Source organism: Ornithorhynchus anatinus, chromosome 5, assembly GCF_004115215.2.
Source record: "Ornithorhynchus anatinus isolate Pmale09 chromosome 5, mOrnAna1.pri.v4, whole genome shotgun sequence".
Classification (NCBI taxonomy): Eukaryota; Metazoa; Chordata; class Mammalia; order Monotremata; family Ornithorhynchidae; genus Ornithorhynchus; species Ornithorhynchus anatinus.
Genome location: NC_041732.1, coordinates 47,032,308 through 47,057,998, shown reverse-complemented (window position 1 = coordinate 47,057,998; position 25,691 = coordinate 47,032,308). Strand labels below are relative to the sequence as shown.

The window sequence follows — 25,691 nt, the reverse complement described above, 5'->3', positions numbered from 1 at the left end:
ACCATGCCGCTTCATAGAAATGCCAAGCTATTCGATGATTTATCATCCAGGACAGATTGGCGGTAGCCTCTCCAATTCAAAAAGCCCTTCCTGACGTCCCCATTAAGTACCTTGCTGCCTGGATAGATCATCGCAGGGGCTGTTAAAACTGAAATTAATGGAAGTTGGATTTCACAGGGTGTCCAGAGGTGGTGTGGAATAATTGAGTCATCTTTGGCCTACTAAAAAGAGGCCTGGGAGTCAGAGGGCCAGGGTTCTAATCCCAGCTCTGTCATACGTCTGCTGTGTGGCCTCGAGCAAGTCATCTCACTTCTCTGTACCTCAGTTACCTCATCTGTAAAGTGGGCATTAAATCCTACTCCTTCCTACATAGACTGTGAGCCTCATGTAGGACAGGGACTGCCTCCAACATGATTAATTTATAACAGTTAATAACTCATGACAGTTCTTGGCACATAGGTGCTTAACAAGTATTTTAATTATTATCATCGTCGATCAATCGATGGTATTTATTTAGCACTTACTTACTGAACATTTTACTGAGGGGTTGCTGAGCACTGTACTAAGCATTTGAGAGAGTACCATACAGTAGAGTTGGTATGGGTCCGGTGCCCTCTCTCTGCCAGCCCCCAGATGCTGGGCACCTCCCACAGTAATCAGGATCCTGAGACTGAATGGAGGCTTCAGAGCCTCAACAGAGAAGCGCGTGGCCTAGAGGAGAGACCATGGTCCTGGGAATCAGAAGGACCTGGGTCTAATCCCAGCTCTGTCAACTGCTTGCTGTGTGAACATGGGCAAGTCACTTCACTTCTCCATGTCTCAGTTTCCTCAACTGTAAAATGGGGATTAAATACCTTTTCTTCTTCCTACATAACAATAGTAATAATAATTGTGGTATTTGTTAAGTGCTTACTGTGTGCCAGGCACCGTACTAAGCACTGGGGTGAACACAAGTAAATTAAGTTGGACTAAGTCCCTGTCCCACATGGTGCTCCCAGACTCAATCCCCATTTTACAGATGAGGTACCTGAGACACGGAGAAGTGAAGTGACTTTCCCAAAGTCACACAGCAGATAAGTGGAGGAGCTGGGCTTAGAACCCACAACCTTCTGACTTCCAGGCCTTTGCTCTATCCACTATGCCATGCTGCTTCTCTAGACTGTGAGTCCCATACAGGACAGGGATTGGGTCCAAACTAATAAACTTGTACCTACCCCAGCTCTTAGAACAGTGTCTGACACATAATAAGTGCTTAACAAATACCATTTTAAAAAAGTCCTGGGACAGAGGGCTGGGTGCCCTCTGAGGGAGCTGTATTTGGCTTCTGCCAAAGTCCACCTGACACCCAGGCCGAGGAGACACACCCCCAGTGTAGTAGGGTCACCAGACCAAAACTCCCAGGCTGTGGAGTGTCTCCTACCTTAACTCGTCCCAAGCTGGAACAACCCCCTCTAGGACTGCCCCCAATGAGGTCCTCATGGTGCCGAGTTGGGGGAGGAGAGGGATGTAGAGGCAGAGGGATTGCAGGATAGTGAGTTTCAGTCCTGGGAAACTGGGATGAGCATCCCCAATACTTCAGTGCAAAAATATTGGCTTACCTTCTTCAGATTGGGTCCAGGGAGCAGTGGGACAAAATACATTAGCTGCCTCAGGAGCTCTGGCTCCTCCGGGCCTTCTTCCCTGCACACTGGATTATCCCCCATATCCCAAAAGGAGTAATCTCAGTTCTGCTACATTGCAAACTCCTTGAGGGCATGGAAACAGAAGTGCTCAATACAATGCTCTGTACTCAGAAAGTGCAGCATGGTCCAATAGATACAACACGGGCCTGGGAGTCAAAAGGAATTACGTTCTAATCTTGACTCTGTCACTTGTCTGTTGGTATTTGTTGAGCTCTTACTATGTGCCGAGCACTGTTCTAAGCGCTGGGGTAGATAAAGGTTAATCAGGTTGTCCCACGTGAGGCTCACAGTGTGACCTTGGGCAACTCACTTAGTTTCTCTATGCCTCAGTTCCCTCATCTATAAAGGGGGGATTACTACTGTGAGCCCTATGTGGGACATGGATTGTGTCTACTCCAGCACTTAGTACAGTGCCCGGCACACAGTAAGCGCTTAACAAATGCCATTTTAAAAAAGATGCTCAATAAATACCATTGATTGAGTGATTCACTCATTCACTCATTGCTCTCCCGCAATTTCCCTGCAGTAGATGGGGCCACTCAAAGAGCACCTCTCTGGTCTGGTCTGAGACCCCTCTCTACCCATCACACCCTGAAAAAGCTACACTTCAGAGTTAATAGGGGAGAATTCTGGGATGGGGAGCTGCAGAGCTTCGTCTGTCAGTGGCTTGGGTTCTCTGGGTCTGAGACAAAAGGGAAAGTGTCCAGTGGAGGTCCAAGAATATTTTCCCCTGGGAGGGCGTGGGGGAAGATCCTCATTTTCCACTCTCTACTTGGAGCTTCCCACTCCTTGACTACCAAGACACCTGATGCTGAGACAGCAACGCCCAGGGAGTCCACTAGCTGGTCTTCTGGGTCTCTGATTCCGGGGTCCTCTCTCCAGGGCAAGGTGGAGAGGGTGCAGGCTGCCCGAGATCAGTAAAAGGGAAAATCCATGCACCGTTGGCCCAGACATCCCTGCCACTCTACCGGCGATAACCTTTTCTTTTCTTCTAATTACCTCGGTGATGAAAAATCAAGCTGGTGTGCAACAGTGCATGGAGAATTTCAAAGCTGTTAGGAAAGCAATAATGCATTTAAAAGGTAAAGATTGCCTTCATTTTGGCAATTAACTAAATAAGTTGGCGAGACCTGGGGGTGGTTGAGGGGGTGGCTCTGCCACTGGGGTGCTAATGGACATTAATACCTGCTGCCCATGCTAATTTCTGACCGGCAGAACCACTCTTGAGGCCAAAGGTTCTCACCTCCTTTCCCTACTCCCCCATGAAAACCAGGGAGAAAGGGGTGAGGGAGGGGATCCCCTGGGTGAGAGAACTCAGAGGTGAATGGTCTGACCTAATAATTAGCTCAACACTGGGAAATTAAGCTTTTGGTTCTGCCCTGAATACACCTTTCTGTTTAGCAAACTGACTGGGGCTCAAGATGCGCTGCTTAAATCCTCCCATACACTTTCCTCTGGCTTCTTCTTCGGGTGTCCTTCTCCTCGATTTCTTGAGGATTAGGGAGTTTGAGAGACAGGCTGGTTAAAATGAATATGGAATCTAGTCCCAGATCTGCCACTCACCGTGTGGTCTCCCATGAGCCATTTTTCTCACTGGACATCTATTTCCCCATCTAAAGAATGGGAACAATAAATTGCAGAGATGTGTGAAGTAACTTGGATGATGTAGTACTGAGCTCCTGCTGCCCTTGTCCTCACAAGACCCCCTGAGGTTCAACATATTTTTAATGGTATTTGCTAAGTGCTTTTGCTAAGTGCTAAGTCACTTGCTTTTCTCGGCTTACTCTCCCTTCTGCGTCGTCTATGCGCTTAGATCTGTGACCTTGGGGCGGTTGGCATTCGCCCAACCCCACTTACGAACCTATATTTAAATTACTTCTTTATTTATATCCATGTCGTCTCCCCGTCTAGACTGTAAGCTCGTTATGGGCAGGGAACGTGTCTGCTAATTCCGTTGCACTGTAATAATAATTATGGTATTTGCTAGGCATTTACTGTGTGCCGGGCACTGTACTGAGCGCTGGGGTGGATACAAGAAAATCAGGTTAGACACAGTCCCTGTCCCACGTGGGGCTCACAGTCTTAATCCCCGTTTTACAGATGCGGTAACTGAGGGCCAGAGAAGTGAAGTGACTTGCCCGAGGTCACACGGCAGACAAGTGGCAGAGCTGGGATTAGAACCCGGGATCTTCTGACTCCCAGGCCCGTGCTCTACCGACTATGCCATGCTGCTTCTCGAGCATCGTACTCTCCCAACTGCTTAGTACAGTGCTCTGCACATAGTAAGCACCCAATAAATACCGTCGATTGATTGATTGGAAGACATGTCCCAAGGGAACAGGATACCGCCTCCTCTGGAAGTTTCCTTATCACGACACTATGCCAGAACCTCCCTCGGGCAAGGAATTCTGACCTCTTTGCCTATAGGCAAATGTCCCTTCCCGGGCTGATGAGGAATGGATGTCCCTCCTCTGTGCTCGCCCGCTTGCCAGCAGGCCTCAGGAAAGGGGGAGTTACGGCGACCCTGGAGCTGTCCTTGGTTCTAACATCGGACGTGTTTCGACTGAAATGTTTCCCAGTCCAGATTGCGAAACAACCCATCAATCAAGGCTCTCCACCATCTGGTCCCATCTCACCTATCTGCTTTCTTCTCCCGCTCTTCCCCACCTCACCGCCTTGGTTCCTCCCAGGCCAACCTTCTAGCTGCGCCCAGCTCTCCTGTCCCCCTCCCCTCACTCGAGCCGTTCTTCGGGCTTGGAACTCTCTCCCTCCCCGCGGCAGACAGACCCACAGCTCTTCCCACCTTCAGATCCCTCCTAAAATCCCACCTCCTCCAACAAGCTTTCCTCAGTTCGTTTCTCAGCACCCTGAGCCACCTCATCGCCTCAGTCAACTCTAGCACTTCTGAACCTTCCTTCGCACTGATGGATTGTATACATTATATGTATCTGTGGATAGATAGATAGATAGATAGATAGATAGATAGATAGATAGATAGATAGATAGAGAGATAGATAGAGAGATAGATAGAGAGATAGATAGAGAGATAGATAGAGAGATAGATAGAGAGATAGATAGAGAGATAGAATAGAAATATAGATAGGAGTAGTAAAAGAGAATAGATATATAGATAAAAGTAGTAAGTATAGTAGTTAGTAGTAATAATAATAATAGTAGGAGGAGTAGAGTAGTAGTTAGAGAAGCAGCATGACCTACCGGATAGAAGACAGCTCTGGAAGTCAGAAGGATCTGGGTTCTAATTCCGACTCTGCCACTCGTCTGCTGTGTGATCTTGGGCAAGTCACTTCGCTTCTCTGGGCCTCAGTTCCCTCCTCTGTAAATGGGGGACTGTGAGCCCTACGAGGAACAGGGACTGTGTCCAATCCAATTATTTTTCATTTATCCCAGTGCTTAGGACAGCGCCTGGCACGTTGTAAGTGCTTAACAAATACCACAATTATTAATGGTAGTACTAGCATTTATTGAGTGCCCACTTGGTGCCACGCACCGTACTCGATGCTTGAAAAGTACAAATGAAGAAGTGACACATTCCCAGCCTACAAGGAAATGACATTCTAAGGAGAAAAGCCAGCATACTTACAAACCAAGTGGCCAGAGACACTAACTGAGCACGCCTATATACCGTAGCGGCCCTCTCCTTCATCTCTAGTTCCACATCCTGGACCTGCTGGGTCCTCTGGGAAAGAGGTAGGTTCTGAGAATGCCTAGTCTCCAGGAGCCCCAGAATCCTGCCTCTGAGCGACTGGGCTCTGGGAAAGTGAGGAGCCGGCAGCCCCACTGAGTCAGGAAGAATGGACTGTAACAAGAGACCAGCAGGAGCAGGGGGAAAAATGGAGACCACCCTGGGCCTGTGGTCGGCTGAAATAGAGCTGGGTATAAGGTGGGAGTGTAAATTTCAGATCATGCAAACCACCTGACCTCAACTTTCCTAGCTGAAGGAGCCAAGTCATCCTTATTATTAGTAATGATAGGCGTAGGAGGAGGCGTAGTAGTGATATTGTTTTGTATTAAGTAGTTAATGTGGGTTTGGCACCGTTCTAAGTGCAGAGGCAGATAATCAGAAACTCAATCCCAGTTCCAACCAGGATTTACAATAAAAAAAAATTAGGGAGAATAGGTATCTTATTCCTGTTTTACAGATACGGAAACCGAGGGCTGGACAAGTGAAGTGAATCGCCCAGGGTCACACACAGCAGGCCAGTGGCAGAGAAGCAACTAGAACCTAGGTCTTCTTCTTCCAAATTGTATGATCTCTCTAGTAGGCCGCACTGCCTTTATAGCCCTCCGTCCACCACCACCTCTAATTTCAGGCTTTGGGGCTCTTTCCCCTGCTGTCTCCTGTTTGGAGAATACTATCTAGGATACTCATGAGTCCAGCTTTGCCCTCCCTGCCCTACATCCTCTTCTTCATTCCCAGTCATCCCAACTGGTAATTAAATCCTGCCTCCAAAAGTACACCACAGCTGCTTTGCTCCAAACTCCACTTGGCCCAGCCTTTGGCCCATGGATGCAGAATAACAAACCCTGAGGAGCCTCCTCTCCTATCCCCGTGGGGAGGACCCTACGTGGGCTAGGGTTCACAGCTTAGGAAGGCAGAAGCCTTTCCCTCCTTGCGTTGCATAGTGCACTTCAAAGAGACTCGGAGGATAATTAATAAATGCATTAGCAGAGAGGGGCACTTTAAAGTGATGTATGATTATGGATTTTATGCCATGGTTAAGAAGATATGGATTCATTTTCCCCTGGGCCCTTTAAGAGCCATAAACAAGCAGCTTGCACTATTCTTATTAACAGCTATTTCAGTTCACTTAGAATACAGCACCCAAAGGGACAATTGGATTTTTTTTTTTGTACGTGAAGCTCTCGTTTGATATCAGGTGAATAAACTACAAGCTAATGGCATTAATGTGGCGAGCCGGCGACGGGCAGGAGGCCGGCCACTGGGGAGCAAGAAGGTCCCTCAAGAAGCAGCCGGAGGAAGGCAGCAGAGGGAGACCCCCGAAAGAACGCCTCCCCCAGGAGGGGTCAGTGGTATCCAGGAGCTCGGCCTGGTCAGCTCCGGGGCCGAAGCTGGGCGGCTCCCCACACCCCTGGGCCGGAGAACACCATCTCCTCTTTCGTCCCTCTGGTCCCCGGCCTTCCGACCGCAGGAGCCGGCAGAGGGTTTAGCTCTCTCAGCCCCCTGTGGCTGGGCTGGAAGTGCTGCCCACCTCTCGGGGGGTTGCAGCGAGCAGCCGTCGGAGGACGACTCCGGCCCTCAAAGTGGCCGTGCCAGATTCGGGCCTCCACCTCAGATGAGGAACCTTCCCCCTCCCATGACCCCTGACCTAAGCCGCCGAGGCCTCCAGGCTCCGGAAGTCGGGGCTTCCTGCTGCCGACTCCACTTGGCTCCCCAAGGCCTGAGGAAAGAAGGTGGGTTTGGCTGTCGGGGAAGAGGGATGCTTTGTCTGGCCGGGGGAAGGAGAAGCGGGAATAGCAGCCGATTTTCTATCACCTCCTCCAGCCCACCCTGTATTCACTTGCTTTCCAGAAACCTAAACGCATCCAGAAACGCTGAGCTGAGCATGTGAGGAAATGTTGGGTTAAAGTCTGGAGAAAAGACTGTGTTCTTCCCAGTTGCATTTTAAATAGAATAGAACTGCTGGCAGCTTGAATCCCTCCTTAATTTGGCTACTGACCATGCGTTCTGTGCACCTTCCGCTCTTCCCTCTCCCTCCCCTTCTGGATATGCTCTTTTTCCAATTACTTTCTCCGAGTGGTTTGCCTTTCTCAGTTTGGGATAAAATCTTCCATCTGATTGACTCTGACTTTCGAAGGTGTCTTCCCCTCCAGCCCCCACCGGCCCTTTTTTGTTTCTTTCATTTTTCTTGCTCATTTTTGAATTCTGATTTTATTTCATCTCCCCCACCCCACCCCTTTCTTATTTGGTCCAGAGATTTCAAATTACACCCAAATTCATTGCCATGCAATCAGCACCCTATGCGAGATTACTCCAGCGTAATTGAATCTGTGGCTCGTGAAAAAATTCTCTCCGCGCTCCCTGCCAGAACAAACAAGAGCAGAGACCCAGCGCTCTGGGGAAATTTACAAAGACAACTTGTTAGAAAAAAGGAATCGGGGGAAGCGGCACAGGCGGTTAGCACAATGTGTGCTTTCAGAGTTTGGGGCTTTTGTTTGGGGGTGCTGGCTGCGTCGTTCGCTTGCATGGGGGTGCTGCTGTGCTGCGGCTGTGAAATCAAACACATTCAGACAACAAACGAGATGAGCTCACTCCTGGTCCCCCGGCTGGAGGCAGGGTGCCGAGCAGGAGAGGGAGGAGAGGCTGCAGGAGGGAGGAAAGGAGGATAATACAGAAAAGGAAGCGGAGGCCTCGGGCCCCCTAGCTCCAAGCCCGGAGAAAAGGCCAAGTAGGTCCATTCCCAGCAGGAGCAACAGTAGCCCGGACTGACTGGGTACTGGCAGTGCAGAACCTGGGGGGCGGAGGGCAGGTGATGATGATGATGTTGGTATTTGTTAAGCGCTTACTATGTGCCGAGCACTGTTCTAAGCGCTGGGGTGGACACAGGGGAATCAGGTTGTCCCACGTGGAGCTCACAGTCTTAATCCCCATTTTACAGATGAGGGAACTGAGGCACAGAGAAGTGAAGTGACTTGCCCACAGTCACACAGCTGACAAGTGGCAGAGCTGGGATTCGAACTCATGAGCCCTGACTCCAAAGCCCGTGCTCTTTCCACTGCGCCACGAGGTGGAGTGGGGAGGTGGCTGGCCTAGGCCCATTTCACCTTCCCAACCCCGATGCCATATTCCCATGGTAGTGTGACCCTAATTCCAACCTGGGCATGCATGGAGATAGGAAAGAGGGAGACTGTGAACTTGTTTGGGGCAGGGATTATCTCTCTTTATTGCCCTATGATACTTTCCCAAGCGCTTCATACAGTGCTTTGCACAGAATAAACACTCAATAAATATGATTGAATGAATGAATAAAAATCATGGTTTCGGTTAAATACTTACACTGTACTAAGTGCTGAGGGAGATAAGCATGGTGGACACGGACCCCATCCCGCATGGGACACACAGTCTAACGGGAAAGGAAAACAGACCCTGAATCACCATTTTATAGTTGAGGAAACTGAAGCACAGAGAAGTTAAATGGCATATCCAAGGCCACAAAGTGGGCCAGTGACAGAGCCGGGATGATGGGGGAGGCCACCAGGAAAGGACCGACTGAGTCTCTACTAATCAGACCCAAATCACCCTAGGAGAAGAGGAGTTTAGTCCCAATATGGCGACAGATCCCCCTGGAGCCTCTGGGAATGGCGATTCCACCTGCCCGCTCCTAAGGGATAGGGATGGTGCTCATGAGCTAAACTGCACCCCTCCCAGAGTTAAACCATGAGGCTGGGAGCTAGAAGCCCATAATGGCCTGTGGCATGGTAGGGCAGGGAGGGCAGTGTCCGAGCGACTGACTAATGGGAACAGCCTCCCTGTTGGCCAGCTTTTGTTCTGGCACCGTTCCACTGTGCTTCCTGCCCCACACGTTCCCCCTTGGATACAGGCGTCAGGTGTTTGCTCGACCCCTCAGTCATGAAGAGGTTAAAGGACAAGCTCTGCTCAGTGGTCCCGGTTCAGCCTTTCACTCGTGCTGACTGGGGCAAGGGGGAGAGGAGAAGCCCCCACCTGCCCAAGGAGTAATGATGTTTCCAGCCTCCAGCGCAGGTCTGCCTGCAAATTACTTCAATTAACGGGCAGTCTCACCCATCTGCTTCCGATGAATAACTCTAACGGGCCATGGAATGGGCTTCGTCTGCAAGAACGGGAGGGCTTCCTCCTCGCCCCCAGCTCCTGGTCTCACCTGTGGAGCGGGGAGAGGGCTCCTGAGTCCCCACGCTTTAATTAGAGCTCCCAGTTCTCTAGCCTTTTCAGGGATCAGGTCTTCCCCCACTCCCCACCCTGCCTTGCACAACTGAGCCCTGCAGAGAACTGCCCCATAGGCTAACCCTAGGGAGAGTCGGCCTCTCTCAGAACCCCGGAGGCAGAGGAGCAGACCCGAATGTAGATATCCTTAAGGAATAAATTGCAAGTAGAAGCTTGGGCCGACATTTCCCTGCCTTTATCCTTAGAGGTCAGTTACCATGCAAATAACCAACGGAGAAGGGTTTTGTCCAATGTGGCATCCCAACAGTATCTGTTAAGTATTTACTATGTACAAAAGCAACACAGACGGACAGTATGCTCTTGGACCCTTCTGTTGCCGCAGAGAAAAGCATCTGTGGTAACTGCCACCAAGGGGGCCTGATCCCAGCTTGCACTGTGTTCACCTGCCCGCACACCCCCATGGCATGAGCCCTCCATGAAACCTCGAGGAGGCTGGTGGCTGTGAGGATGCCCTGAACTTTGAGCCCCAAGGTGCCTGAAATTCTGTTCCTCTAGCTACTGATTTTATTTTCATTTGTTATTTTGTCTGTGTTGTATTTTAATGCTTCATTATTCTGGATGTGACTCTCTTCAGTCCCTTCCCCTCACACTCTTAGAGACCATGTCTAATTCCCACCTGAGTACTCTCTCAGTCCTTAGTACAGTGGGGTTTGGTAAGGTATTTGTTAAGTACTTACTGTGCCAGGCACTGTATTCAACACTGGGGTAGGTACAAGAAAATCAGCTTGGACATAGTCCACGTCCCACAAGGGGCTCACAGTCTTATTTCCCATTTTACAGATGAGGGAACTGAGGCATAGAGAAGTTAAGTGACTTGTCCAAAATCACGCAGCAGCCAAGTGATGGAGCCAGGATTAGAACCCAGGTCCTTCTGACTCCCAAGTCTGTGCTCTATCCACTAGGCCATGCTGCTTCTCACTGTTATGTTCTGTACAGAGTAAGTGCTTAATAAATACTTTGACTCCTACTACTTATCCTTGTCCCCATTTCACAGGGGAGGTCAAGATCCAGAGAAGTTAAGTGAATTGCCTGAGTTCACACAGCAGGCCGGGGAGGAGCTGGGACTCAAGTCTAGGGCTCCTGACTTCCAGTCTTTTTCACTGTTCTCCTTCCTACTTAGACTGTGAGCTCCGTAAAGGACAGGGACTGTTGTCCAACCTAATTGACTTGTATGTGCCCCAGTACTTAGAACAGTAATTAACTCATGCAGTAAATACTTAAAAATACCCCCAAAAAAATTAATAAACAAACCAGATTGCACTACCTGCTGGGTCAGCATAGACATTGCTGGTCATGACATCATGCCGGCCCATAGACCACATCAATTAATCAATTTATTAATGGTAGTTATTGAGTGCTTACAACACAGCAGAGGTGGTAGACATGTTCTTTAGCCACAGTGAGCTTACAGCCTAAAGGGGGACATGGAAATTCTTTTGAATAAATTATGGATATGTACCTAAGTGCTGCGGGGCTGAAGGTAGAGTGAATTGGTACAGATCCAAATGCATAGACAACACAGAAGGGAAAGGAAGTCAGGGAAAAGAGGGCTAAATCGGAGAAGACCTCTTGGAGATGTGACCTTAATAAGGCTTTGAAAGTGGGAAGCATGGTGGTCTGGCAGATATGGAATTTCAGGCCAGAGCGAGAACATGGGAAAGGAGTTGGTGGTGAGAGAGATGAGATGGAGGCACCGTGGACAAGCTGGTGCTAGAAGAGTGAATTGTATGGGCTGGGCTGTAGTAGGAAATCAGTGAGATGAGAAAGGAGGTGGTAAACTGATTGAGTGCTTTAAAGCTGATGGTAAAGAGTTTCTGTTTGATGCAGACTTGGATGGGCAACCACTAGAGGTTCTTGAGGAGTGGGAAGACTTGGGCTGAACATTTATTTAGAAAAATAATCCATGCAGCAGCGTGAAGTATGGCCTGGGGAGGGACAGGAGGCAGGGAGGTCAGTGAGGAGGCAGATGCTATAATCAAGCAGGATAGGATAATTTCTTGGATCAGGGTGGCAGCAGTTTGGGTGGAGAGGAAAGGTTGGATTTTAGTGATGTTGTGAAGGTAGAACTGACAGGATTTGGTGACTGACTGAGTAGTAGGGTTGTATGCAGAGCGGGTGAGGTTAGTGAAGATGGGTGGAAGAGCAGCAAATTGTTGCAGAACTCTTCTAAGTGCCCCAGCATCTTTATGATCACAGAAGAGCCCCCTCCCCCCAGCTTCTCTCCCCTGTACCATCTGAGCCTGCTGCTAGCTCAAACCAAAGTGTCTGGGGAGCTTAGGGTGAAGAAGAAAACCAAAGGAAATTATGTTTTAATGGTCTCAAAAGAGCACCTGAGATGTAATTCATCTCGTTGGTGAAAAACTTTAGATTTGTTGATGTCATCAATTAATCCCTGGCAGCTCCAATTACAGAGTAATTAACCTTTTTCAGGCTCCAATTACCCAGGCTCTCTGCATCCAATGCACACTCCGCCTTTCTGCTGTTGATTAGCTGGAGCATCTTGGGGTGGGGACCTGGGACCCACTGGCATATGCTGGGGAGTGGGGGTGGGTGGGCATGGTTGGACCCCTTGGGACCCGGTTCTGCCTTCCCTACCCATTCACTGCCCCCATAGGCCTTACAAACCCAAGGGGTTCAAGAAGTTAGCTTCATCTCAGTTCTGCAGAGGCCTCAAATCTGGTTCTTTGTCAGATTGTCCTCCCTGTGTGACTTGGGGGCTAGTGAGAGACCTCTGGGACTGGGGGAGCAGTGTGCCCTGCTCTGTCTCCTTCCTCCTCTGACTGGTGCCCAGATAAAGCAGGGGATGGAGGGTTCTGCCTTACTTCCTTCTATCCACTCGGACTTTTTCCCAGGAGAGAGTCTGCAGGAAACCCCTGGGGAACTAGTCTAGCCGTAAGCAGATTGTCACTGTTCTCTAAAACTCAGCATGGAGGTAGGGCTCTTTAGCTAAGTATTCTTCAAACCATTAAGCAGGCAGCTCCCTACCCTCTGCAGGCTGAAACAAGCACAGAGGTGGAAGGACATGATCACTTCCAATATCCGTGAAGTACTGAGTTAGCACTGTGCTAAGCAGTGGGATAGAGAGCAGATAATCAGAGAGGACCCAGTCCCGGTCCTACATGGGGTTCCCGGTCTAGGTGGAGAGGACAGACACATCGAAAAGAGGCATGAATTCCAGACAATGGGACCATTGGTAGAAGCACAAGAATTCCAAATTAAAGGCATAGGTAGTGGGAGCATCCTCAGGCTCCTCTCTGCTTCTCCCAGATTCCCACCCCTGGTTCAAAGCCAGAGAAGCAGCATAGTATAGTGGATAAAGCACAGGCCTGGGAGTCAGAAGGTCATGGTTTCTAATCCCGGCTCCACCACTTGTCTACTATGTGACCACGGGTAAGTCACCGAACTTCTCTATGCCTCAGTTACCTCATCTGTAAAAAATTGGGGATTAAGAGCGTGAGTCCCATGCAGGACAGGGACTGTGTCCAACTTGATTAATTTGTATCTACCTCAGTGCTTAAAACAGTGCTTGGCACATAGTAAGTGCTGAACAGGTATCATAATTATTAAAACCACTGCAGCTTCCCAAGTGTTTGGGCGGTTTGGCAGTCAGGGTGTTGCTGGGCCCTGGTGCTGGCCTCTGATGGGAAGGTTCTGCAGCCTTGTAGGGGTGGTTCAGTGGAGGGCAGCTTCCCAACCAAATGATTCACCAAGATGGAGTGAGTGAGGGGTGGTGAAGCTCTCACCCAGGACCCTGGACTACACTGCATCCAGCTAAACCCAACAGCCCCTCCAAAAAAGTGAGGAAAGAGGTTGCTAGGAGGGATCCAGCCAGGGCTCTCAATCCTGGTCCTAAATCCACGTGCTGGGGAGATCAGCCTTGATGATTCATTCATTCACTCATTCAATCCTATTTATTGAGCACTTATTGTGTGCAGAGCACTGTACTAAGTGCTTGGAATGTACAATTTGGCAACAGATAGAGACAATCTTTGCCCAACAACGGGCTCACAGTCTAAAAGGGGGAGGCAGACAGTGAAACAAAACAAGTGTAATGATGATGATAGTATTGTTAAGTGCTTATTATGTGTCAAGCACTTATCTAAAATCTGGGGTAGATACAAGCTAATCAGGTTGTAGACAGTCCCTGTTTCACATGGAACTCAGAGCCTTAATCCCTGTTTTACAGATGAGGTCACTGAGGCCCAGAGAAGTGAAGTGACTTGCCCAAGGTCACACAGCAGGCACTTGACGTATCCGGGATTAGAACCAGGCCCTCTTGACTCCCAGGCCTGTGCTCTACCCACTTGGCCATGCTGCTTCTCTTGCAACCTTCTTCCTGCTGCTCTCTGAGCCTGAGATCTAAGAACGGTGAGGAAATAGTTCCCTTTGTTCTCTGTTCTCTCCCTGGCCCTCCCGCCGCCCCAGCTAACCATGTTCTCCAACACTTACATTTAGGGAGGTGGCATGGCCTATTAGGGAGAGCATGGAACTGGGAAGCAGAAGACCTGGATCTGAGTCCCAGCTCTGCCCCGGCCTGCTGGGTGACCTTATTATTATTATTATTATGGTACTTGTTAAGCACCAACTATGTGCCAGGTACTGTTCTAAGCACTGGGGTAGATACAAGGTAAGTGGGTTGGATACAATCCCCAGCCCACATTGGGCTCCCAGTCTTAATCCCCATTTTACAGGTGAGGTAACTGAAGCACAGAGAACTTAAGTGATCTTAGTCAAGGCTCTTATTCCCATTGTACAGATGAGGAAACTGAGGCCCAGAGAGGTGGAAATGTTCCATAGGAGAGCGGCCGTGTTTTAGCAGAGTATCTTGTGTCTGTCCTAGGGCTTAGCCCTTAGACAGTAACTGACGTAATGATTATTTATGTAATCAGCTGACTCCCTCCCACCCGTATCCCAGAACCACCCAGCTGCCCTCAGCCACCCCTGTCCCTGGGCTTGTTTGTGGACCTGCAGCCCTGGATCTCTTGCCAGCTAATTAGAGGTTAATAGGAGATGCCTGTAAAGTCTGATCTGCCTAGTTCCCCTCCCTTTCCGCTTCCAGACCGGAGACCTCAGGGAGAAAATCATGGAGGCTTGTGCTCCTGTTTACAGTGCTACGGGGAGAGAGTCGACCCAAAAAGGTCCGGATTTATTTGGAAGCTTTGAAGAACAGCGCCTGAATGGTTTCTGTCCCTGGATGCAGTTAATAGGAATTGACGGGCTGGGGGATTGGGTCTGCCTGCATCAACAGGGCTCAGGGCTAGGCTGGTAATCTGCAGAAACTGTCTGCCAGAGATAAGGGTCCCATCTCTGGGTGGCAGGTTAGAAGGGGAGGGAAGGAAAGGGAAAGAGAGAAACAGGTGGGATCCTGGAGGCGGGAACAGAGCAGAAGGAGGTCAGTCAGTCATATTTATTGAGTGCTTACTTTGTGCAGAGTGCTGTTCTAAGCCTTTGGGGAGTACCATATAACAATAAACAGATACATTCCCTGCTAACAAGCTTACACAGTCTCAGAGGGGTAAAGGGGAAAGGTGGCAGAGAAGATCCAGACTGCAATCATGGGGGCTCTTGGTTCATGATCCATCAAGCAATGTCCGTCAGTGGGTAACTGTGGGACGATCAGGTCTTAAATCATAGATCAGAGGACTCAGTATAAGGGAATGACCCCAAGCAGGATCTGGGCTCCCTCTCCTTAGCCACTTCCCCAACCGAATTTCTTTTCTTTTGTCTCTACTTAAGGGCAGAACCAAAATCTAGCTCATGGTAAAGGATGCAACCCAGATTCTTCTTCCTCTCCCCTGTGTGGGGTTTATGTCTCAGCTGAGCACTTGAGAATCTCCAGTCTCCTGTGAGAGGATAAACATCGTGGGAGGAGGAAGCTCCGCCAGCGCTATGCCAGGGAAGATCGTGAGGAAAAGGGTCTCCAAACTCCATCTGCTCTGCGCCTCCGCTGGAGACCAACGAAAGGACCTGAGGGGAAAGAATGATGAGGAGAGCAAAAGGGTAAACCAGCAGAAAAATGCCCTGGCATCCAGGTGGGTAAAACACTGTTATCAGGGAATGCTGCGAAACCACCTTCTCCAGAATTCTTTGGGACAAGTTAGACACTGATCCATTTAAGATGTTTTAGACAGAGTCCGGCACGGAGACAGGACATGCTAGACTAGAAGACATCTGGGGTCTCTTCCAGTCTCATTAATCTTGCTACTCTCTGAAGACAAATGCAGGATTACGGGAACTCTATGTATAAAGTGAGACACCAAGGGGCTTTGTATATATGGTAAAATCAGTCGGGAGTATTCACTGTGCACTTACTGTGTGCAGAGCAATGTAGTAAGCACTTGGGAAACTACAATACAGCACAGTGGGTAGACATGATCCCTGCCCTCAAGGAGTTTACAGTCTGGGTGTGTATATTTCACTCTGAGTGGGGTTGCCTCTTGTCTGACCAAGCCCAGCCCATGTGGATAAATAAAATCTCCAAAGCTGAAGCATTACACTAATCATTCCATTTCTTGTTAGCATGTAATTGCTGGTGACTCACTGCACTGAACCTGCTTTGTTGGAAGCCAGCTCTGCAGGGAGACTTGGAAGGGAACAGCACCAGGCAATGGCTCAGTTTGGGGGAGGTGGCTGGGTGGGGTGGAGCAGTTAGATGGAGGTGGACTTCTTCCAGGGGAGCCACAACATCTGCTCACTACCCCAAGTAAGTGTGGATTGGTGAGACTCTTACACAGTCCCCCCTAGTTTCCAGCATCCATAGCAACTGCCGCTGATGAGACCATCACTTGACATCCTCACCGATGCTCTTGCGAAGCCTCAAATTCTGTCTGCAGGGGGAGGACCGGGAGGAAGCATGAGGGGAAGAGGGCAGGGAAGGTTAATGAAAGATCAGCAAGCCACATCAAGCAGCAGAAAGTTGCCTCTAATTGGGTAGACCAGCCAGTTTTAGTAACAGAGAAGTCTGGCTGTCTCCAGAGACAAATAGTGTACCAGATGAGCCCTGTGAGCATCGGGGTGAAATGCATCAGCACGTTTGAGGTCATCTGGAGAGCCCCCAGGAGAAAGATTGAAATGACCAATGGCAGCAAGGAGAGAGAGAGAGAGAGAGAGAGAGAGAGAGAGAGAGAGAGAGAGAGAGAGAGATCATGGTCTGAGGTAGGCCCTTTGACTGAGGCAGGTAATGAAAGAGAGGTTGTACTAAGCACTTAGTACAGTGCTTTGCACACAGTAAGGGCTCAATAAATACGACTGATTGAATGAATGAATGTATTTAGGTGTTTAAAAACAACAGGATCAGCTCCCACCTATCTGGAATGGTTTAGGGGTCACCCTGCCTTTCCTTTTCTGATTCCTTGGGTTTGAAAGAAACTTGTCGCATGGGTTTAAGAGTTGCTTACTCTCACTCCTTCAAAGCCTTATTGAGGGCACATCTCCTCCAAGAGGCCTTCCCTGACTAAAACCCCCTTTCCTGTTCTCCCACTCCCTTCTGCATCACCCTGACTTTCCCCCTCTGTTCATCCCCCATCCCAGTCCCACAGCACTAATGTATATATCTGTAATTTATTCATTTGTATTTGTGTCTGTCTCCCCCCAGCTCTAGACTGTAAGCTCGTTGTGGGCCGGGAATTTGTTTATTTTTCTATTGTACTCTCCCAAGTGTTTAGGTGCTCTGCACACTGTAAGAGTTCAATAAATATGATTTAATTAATGAATGGATGGATGAATGATTCTAGGTGACTTGAAACGGTGAATAGGACTCACACAAATGTATGGGGCCTAGTGGATAGAGCCCAGGCCTGGGAATCAGAGGACCTAGGTTCTAATCCCAGTTCTGCCACGTGCTTGATGTATGACCTTGGGCAAGTCACTTTACTTCATTTTTCTGGGCCTCAATTTCTTCTTCTGTCAAATGGGGATCAAATATCAGTTATCCCTCCTATTTAGAATATAAGTCCTTTATGGGTCATGGATAGTGCCTGATCTTAAAACAACAAATTGTAAAGTCCTTACTATGTGCTAGGCACTGTAATTAGCCTGGGATGGATACAAATAGGGTCGGACACAATCCCTGTCCCACGTGGGGCTCCCATGCCCATGTTCCTTCCACTAGTCTCAATCCCCATTTTACAGATTAGGTAACTAAGGCACAGAGAAGTGAAGTGGCTTGTCCAAGGTCACACAGCAGACAAGTGGTGGAGCCTGGACTTCGAACCCATAACCTTCTGACTCCCAGGCCCATGCTCTATCCACTATGCCATGCTGCTTCTACTTGGACCTTCTATTTATCCCAGTGCTCAATGCAGTGCTTGGCACATAGTAAGCACTTAACAGATAATATTAGCAAAGAAACAAACAGGGCACAGAGTAATATGGAAAACTGACTAAAAGGCAAAACTGCAAGGGACAGTTTCCATTTCCAGAGGACAAGAGGGTGAGCTACTGGTCACCAGAAGATTGGCTCCTTATTCTCTGGCCTCACAAGGAAGTTTCTCCCCATCCCTTTTGGGGGTCCAGATTTCAGATGCAATGTCAGGCAGCCTGAGCCACTCCCTTCCTTGGCCTCCAGTCCTGCTGCTCTGGATCTTTGATGGTTTTCCAATCCCAGGCAATGGCTGACCCCAGTAGCTCAACAAAACCTCATCATCATCATCATCATCATCAACAGTATTAGTGCCTACTGTTGGAAGCACTAAACTACTGTTGAAAGCATTTTGGAAGTTCTTGAAAACCTAAAACAAAATCATAGGCATATACCTACCCTTGAGAAACTTACAGTCTAGTTTCCTTCTCTTCCTTCTCTACCCTTCCTCACTTGAGCTGTCTCAAATTACCACTCAGGCATTTCCAAGCGACTGGTGACATTATAATTATCCCTAGAATCAACTCTGTGGACTCAAGATTGAATGTTTGAGGGACATCCTGTAGCAGATGCCCAATTCTGACTTATCCACATGGCATAGACCTGCCCTAGCCAAGATGATGATAATTAGAGAAGTAGTGTGGCTTAGTGGAAAGAGCACTGGCTTGGGAGTCAGAGGACATGGGTTCTAATCCCAGTTCCTTCACCTGTCTGCTGTGTGATCTTGGGCAAGTCATTTAACTTCTCTGTGCCTCAATTACCTCATCTGTAAAATGGGGAGTAAGACTGTGAGCCCCACATGGGATAACCTGATTACCCTGTATCCACCTCAGCACTTAGAACAGTCCTTGGCACATAGTAAGTGCTTAACAAATACCATCATTATTATGATGATGACTGTGGTCTTTATAAAGCACTTACTATGTGCCAAGTACTGTCCTAAGCGCTGGGGTAGATGCACAATAATCAGGCTGGACATGGTCTCCGTCCCACATGGAGGTTAGAGTCTAGTGGGAGCAGGGAAAACTGGTATTTCATTCCCATTTCACAACAGAGGGAAGTCAGGGTCCTTATAACAACCCAGGTCTTTTGGCTCCCATGCCCGTGTTCTTTCCACTAGGCCTTGCAGGCATTTTGATGAGATTTATACATATTGTCTGCTTAGACCATCCTTAGCCATCATCATATCCTGTTGAAATGCAAATCCCATTAAAAATGTCTTCATTTCAATATCACTTTACCACCTCAGGTTCATTCAGCCCAGCATATTGTTGGCATGGGCTCAGTAGTAATTAAGTCTACGGACTGCTCAGCACGACTCAAAAACCATTACAATTGGATGGGAGATGGTGGAGGAAATTTCAACCAAGATCTTTGAATCCATTCTCCAGGGAAATAGAAGACCTGGAAACATCAAGATCAAAGAAAGGAGTGTGGGGCTATAACAGATGCATAATTGTGATGATGAGGCTAGTGAGGTGATGATGGTGATTATGTATCCATAATAGCCAGCCACAGGGTGTTATAACCCAACTTTCTGCAGAGCTGATAAGAAGTCCTTTGCCTTGACTGGCAAGGGGATAAATCCTGATTAGGGAGAATAAGGTGGTTGGTTCTGGATGAGGGGATACAGAGAGGGAGAGAAGGACACAAGGGAGAGAGAGAGAGATTTGGAGAAGAGATCATTGACCAGACCCAAGCCAGGCAGAATGGGGCTGATTTCAGTCAGTCGTATTTATTGAGACTTACTGTGTGCAGAGGACCGTACTAAGTACATGGGAGAGAACAATATAACAATAAACAGACACATTCTCTGCCCACAATGAACTTTACAGCCTAGAGGGGAAGACAGGCATTTATATAAATCAATAAATTACCAGTATGTACATAAGTGCTGTGGGGTTGGGAGGGGGGATGAATAAAAAGACCAAATCAGGACAGCGCAAAAGGGAGTGGGAGAAGAGGAAAGGAGAGCTTAGTCAGGGAAGTCCTCTTGGAGATTTACCTTCAGTAAGCCTTTATAGGTGGGGCTCTGCCACTTGTCAACTGTGTGACTGTGGGCAAGTCACTTAACTTCTCTGTGCCTCAGTTACCTCATCTGTAAAATGGGGATTAAGACTGTGAGCCCCACGTGGGACAACCTGATTCCCGTGTCTACCCCAGCTCTTAGAACAGTGCTCTGCACATAGTAAGTGCTTAACAAATACCAACATTATTATTATTATACGAGGAGGGAGGGTGTTCCAGGCCAGAGGCAGGACATTGGCAAGAAGTTGGTGGCAAGATGGAGGTAATAATAATGATGGTATTTGTTAAGTGCTTACTATGTGCCAAGCACTATTCTAAGTGAGGTTTCCCCCTCCCTCCCTGAAGCACTCTCAGCTGGACGTATCCCCTGGACCGAGGAGCTCCCAAGGCTCCCTGAATCTGCTTGATCCCATGCGCCCCTGGAAGTTCTTCCCTTGGTTCTCCAGGCCTGTGAACTGGGAGCTCCTTCTAGACTGTAAACTCACCTGGGGAAGGGAAGCTGTCTACCAACACTGTTGCACTGTACAATCCTAACAGCTTAATACAGTGCCCTGCACACAGTAAGCACTCAATAAATACAGCTGATCAATTATTAATTGATTGGGAGGCAGGGAGGCAATGAGGTCCCTGGTTTAGTGAAGATGTGTGTTCCAGCTGTGCCCTACTCACCGAGGAAGTGTGGCTTAGTGGAAAATGCACCGGCTTGGGAGTCAGAGGACATGGGTTCTAACCCCGGCTCTGCTACTTGTCTGCTGTGTGACCTTGAGCAAGCCACTTAACTTCTCTGTGCCTCAGTTACCTCATCTGTAAAATGGGGATTCAGACTGTGAGCCCCACGTGGAGCAACCTGATTACCTTGTAACTACCCCAGTGCTTAGAACAGTGCTTGGCACATTGTAAGTGCTTAACAAATACCATTATTACTGTTATTATTGGAAGGAGCGAGCCCAAGAATGCCTGGCCCAGAGGCTCTGGGAGACAGCGAAACCAGACCCCACTCCAGTTCCACCCTCCCAGGCCCCCTGGGCCCCCCACCAGCCAATTCCAGGAGAAGAACAGGTGGAAGAAGTTGGGGCTCTGGCCACTCCAGCGGGGAGTCTGACCCAGCAGTCCTCCTTCCCAGAGCCTTTCATTTCCATGAAGTTAACAAAAGAAAATTTCATTGCCGTTGACCTTTAAGTATTAGATAATTTATCGTGTGTTTACCCACAGTGACATGGACTCCCTGCTGGGGATTTAATTACTAACCCAGATTGTTTCAATAAAGCTGCAGGGAGACAATTACTAGGTGATATTTATGATCAGGTGTAAATGTCTCTTTCTTTTTCTGCCTCTGCCATATTTGTTTATTCTTTACCCTCTGCCTTTTCTTTGCAAATTCACTGAAACTCTGAGGAAAATCCTCCCCCAGATATCTTTCTGGCTGCTGCAGAGAGAGAATCGGAGATGGAGGGGAAAGTAATAACTGAGAAAAGGAGCAGGAGCAGGCCATCTCAGAGATAGGACCCTCCCTACTCCCAGCCTATGCCAACCATCAGAGCTGCCATACCATGCTAGCTCTCCCTAACAATATTTAGCCACTTACTAAGTGCCAAGAACTGGGGAAGATACAAGATAATCAGGTCTAGACTATAAGCTTCTTGTGTGCAGGTAATATGTCTACCAACACTTATGTTGTACTCTCCCCGGCACTTAGTACAGTGTTCAGCACAAAGTAAGTGCTCAATAAATAAGATTGATTAATTGATGGGTTGAGGTCCAACAAAGTCCCTATTTGACAGGAGGCTCGGAGTCTAAGAAGTAAGGAGAGAGTGTATCTTATCCCCATTTCACTGATGAGGAAACTAAGGCCCAGAGAAGTTAACTGATCTGCCCAAGATCACACAGCAGGCTAGAGTTTGGATTGGTATCTGTATATTCTGTCTCTCACTCCCGTGATTTTTCCTCTAGGCCACACTTTCCCCCTCCCTTGATATTCAGTGAATTCTACATAGAGAGTACCCACTGAGGCTATGACAAGGTGATGCCAAACAAGTGCAGATCCCTAAGAGCCCAGAGGCCGTAGCATGCTTCTATGCTTAGAACAGTGCTCGGCACATAGTAAGCGCTTAACAAATATCAACATTATTACTATTATTATTATTATGCATCTGCATCTCTGAGCACACTCTGCATCTCTCGGGCATCACCTGACCCGGATGGAAACTTCTCTGCTGGGATCCAGAGTCCGCCACAATTGCCCACTCATCTCCCACTCCCTTCTGCGTCTCCCCAACTTGTTCCCTTTGCTTTTCCCCTCTCTCCCAGCCCCACAGCACTTATGTATATATCCATAATTTTATTTATTTGTATTGATGTCTGTTTGTATTGATGTCTGTCACTCCCCCTGCCTCCCAGACTGTGAGCTCTCTGTGGGCAGGGATTGTCACTCTTTAGTTGTTGTATTGTACTTTCCCAAACGCTTAGTACAGTGCTCTGCACGCAATCAGTGCTTAATAAATACGATTGAACGAATGAATATATGTGATGTTTGTCAAGTACTTACTATGTGCCAGGCACTGTACTAAGCACTGTAGAGATACAAGTTAATCAGATTGGACACAGTCCGTGCCCTACCTCGGATGCAGACTTTCAATCTCCATTTTGCATATGAGGTAGGTAACCGAGGCACAGAGAAGTTAAATGATTTGTCCAAGGTCACCCAACAGACAGGTGATGGAGCTGGGTTTAGAATCTAGGTCCTTCTGACACCCGGACCCACACTCTATCCACTAGGCCTGCTTCCCTAACTCTCTTAGCATCTCATCATCAGCATAATCATCATCATTTCACAAATATTTAAGCCTCCACTGTGTACAAAATACTCTCTCAGCACCAATAGGAGAGCTACCAACGGCTGTAACTGGTATTTATTTATTTATATTCAGGTGTGTCTCCCGCTATCTTGTTCGTAAACTCCTTGCAGGCAGGAAATGTGTCTACTACCTCGGTTTTAATGTACTATCCCAAGTGCTTAGTACAGTGCTCAGTGACGATTGATTGGTTGATTGAGGAAATGAAAGACTGCAGAGAAGGAGAGAAGTTAGGGCTGAAGAGGCAGAGTTGGGAATCATCTACATAGAGATAGTAGTTGAAGCTGTGGAAGCAAATTAATTCTCCCATCAGTCGTATTTATTGAACACTTACCGTGTGCAGCACAGTAAACACATTCCCTTCCCACAATGAGCTTATAGTCTAGATGGAGTGATAATGTACTCCTCCAAGTGCTAAGTACAGTGTTCTGTACATAAGTGCTCAACAAATGTGATTGATTAAAATAGACAATGTAAGAGGACCTAGAACGGAGTCTTGACAGATTCCCAGAGTTAGGGGGTGGAAGGCATTCATTCATTCATTCATTCAATTCAGTTGTATTTATTGAGTGCTTACTGTGTGCAGAGCACTGTACTAAAGGCTTGGGACAGTACAATATAACAATAAACAGTCACATTCCCTGCCCAGGAGCTTGTGGAAAAGATTGAGAGTGAGCGGCCAGAGAGATAGGAGAAGAACCAGGAGGGTACAGCCAAAGTTGGATAATGATTCCAGGAGAAGGGGGTGGTCCACAGTGTCGAAGGCAGCTGAGAGGTCGAGGAGGATTTGGATGGAGGCTGCTGGATTTGGCAAGAAGCAAATCAGGACATCAACAGGGCTGTTCTTGCTGCAGGACTGTGTGGGGCAGAGATGCCAATAAAATATTTTCCCTCCCAGGCTGGGACCCAACAAAATCCAAAAAGCCTAGGTAGTTGGGAAGGGCATGGCAGGGGAAAATCCAAGCTGTAGCAGGGGAAATGGGGAGTCAGAGACAGAGTGTGGACAAGAGTTCTTGTTCTTGTCTGTCCGTCTCCCCCGATTAGACTGTAAGCCCGTCAAACGGCAGGGACTGTCTCTATCTGTTGCCGACTTGTTCATTCCAAGCGCTTAGTACAGTGCTCTGCACATAGTAAGCGCTCAATAAATACTATTGAATGAATGAATGAAAGCTGTAATTTTTGCCCAAAACTCAATTCAGATCTGGACTGACGTGGCCTAGTGGCTAGAGGACAGGTCGGGGAGTCAGAAGCACTGGGTTCCGATCCCGGCTCCACTCCTTGTCTGCTGGGTGACCTTGGGCAAGTCACTTCACTTCCCCGTGCCTCAGTTACTTCGTGTGTAAAATAAGGATTAAGACTGCAAGCCCCATGTGGAACAGGAACTATGGCCAATCCGATTTGCTTGGATCCACCCCAGCACCTAGTACAGTGCCTGGCACTTAGTAAGCACTTAGCAAATGTCTCAGATGATTATCAGTATTATTATTATTACAATTATTATTATTATTATTGTGTTCCAGGAGGAAGAACATGGAAGGCTGCGGCACCCTGTGGGATGGGGGACGACATGGACTTTTCTGTCCATGTTATGTCTGCACTCCACTCCCGGGAACAGTCTAGGTAGCTGCAGAAGGAAGGAGGCAGTTTGCAGGCTATAAAGAGCAAGAGTGTGACTCAGAGCCCGAAGGGAGGGACTAGCAATTGTTCCAGAGAGAGATGATGATGTGCTGCGGGGAAGGAACAAAGAAGCAGGAGAGGAGGGACCCGGAAGTCTACACTCCTCTAGGGGCACAGGGCATCAAGGGGGCACTGCCAGGAAAGGAACAGATAGCCTCTGCCCTTACCCCAGACCCATCCTCCCGCCCCAAATCTGAGCAACTCGGAAAGAACCCTCTATCCTCTGAGATGATGTCACAGCCCCAAAACTACACTCCAAAGTGACAGTCAAATGAGAGCAAAATCCCAGAGTCTCTGTGGTAACCATTATATATTCATACCCTAATAGATCTGTATTAAATTTCACAACCCAGACGCTGATGTATTTAATCTACCTTGCCTCCTGCTTTACCAAACACAGGAATGGATTTTTTTTTCTGTTTTGGCCACATATTCCTTCAAGAACATCTATTTTTAACTTGTAGTTGTCATGTAAGACTTGCCAGGGATAATACAAGAACATATATATGAATCACCGTGGGCCAATGAATTTAAAAATAACTGAGACATCACCAAAGAACATCTGATGCCTCCTGGAAAACATGAAAAGAAAATTGGATTTAGAAATAATTATGCTTTTCCATCACCCACTTTTTTCTGCTCTCGGCTCTCTCTCTTGACTCCCCACTGCTGCTGGGAGCCACGTTGCCTGGAAGGAAGCTAGTTTTCTTTGCTGGGATGGCCATTTCCTCCAACAGCCACACCCAGCATATAATGCTGCACCTGAGCCCCCGCCAACCACAAACCTGCTTTCCCATAACTAACATCTTGGCCTGTGTCCGGTGATTTGCAGTTTTAAAATATCCAGATGGATAGAGAGAGGAAGAGACAGAGAGCTAGGGAAATCAGACTTGGAGATTGCCACTTGCCTGAGGCCAGTGACAATTTACAGTGGGCTACTAATTAAGATGCATGATTTCATTTTGGTCCCCTATCCCCAAAGAGCAGCAGGGTATATGGCAAGCACACACATGTCTTATCTCTGAGCACCAAGAACCTCTAGCTGCATGAGACTCTTTAGGCAAAATTTGGGAGACAGGAACATCACCAGCCATGCCTTTAGCCTAGGAGAGCAAAGAGTGGTCACTGTGGAG

The 25,691-nt window shown here is 48.1% G+C and overlaps 1 long non-coding RNA gene across 1 annotated transcript in view; it reads left to right on the top strand.

Annotated features, from left to right (window-relative positions):
* The window catches only part of LOC120638376, a 99,334-nt gene extending 73,846 nt beyond the window's left edge, over nt 1-25,488 (top strand). The window contains exons 3-4 of the long non-coding RNA XR_005660012.1: nt 15,379-15,674; nt 24,402-25,488. This is a non-coding gene — a long non-coding RNA (uncharacterized LOC120638376). The remainder of the gene's footprint in view (nt 1-15,378; nt 15,675-24,401) is intronic.
* Nucleotides 25,489-25,691: the final 203 nt, after the last annotated feature.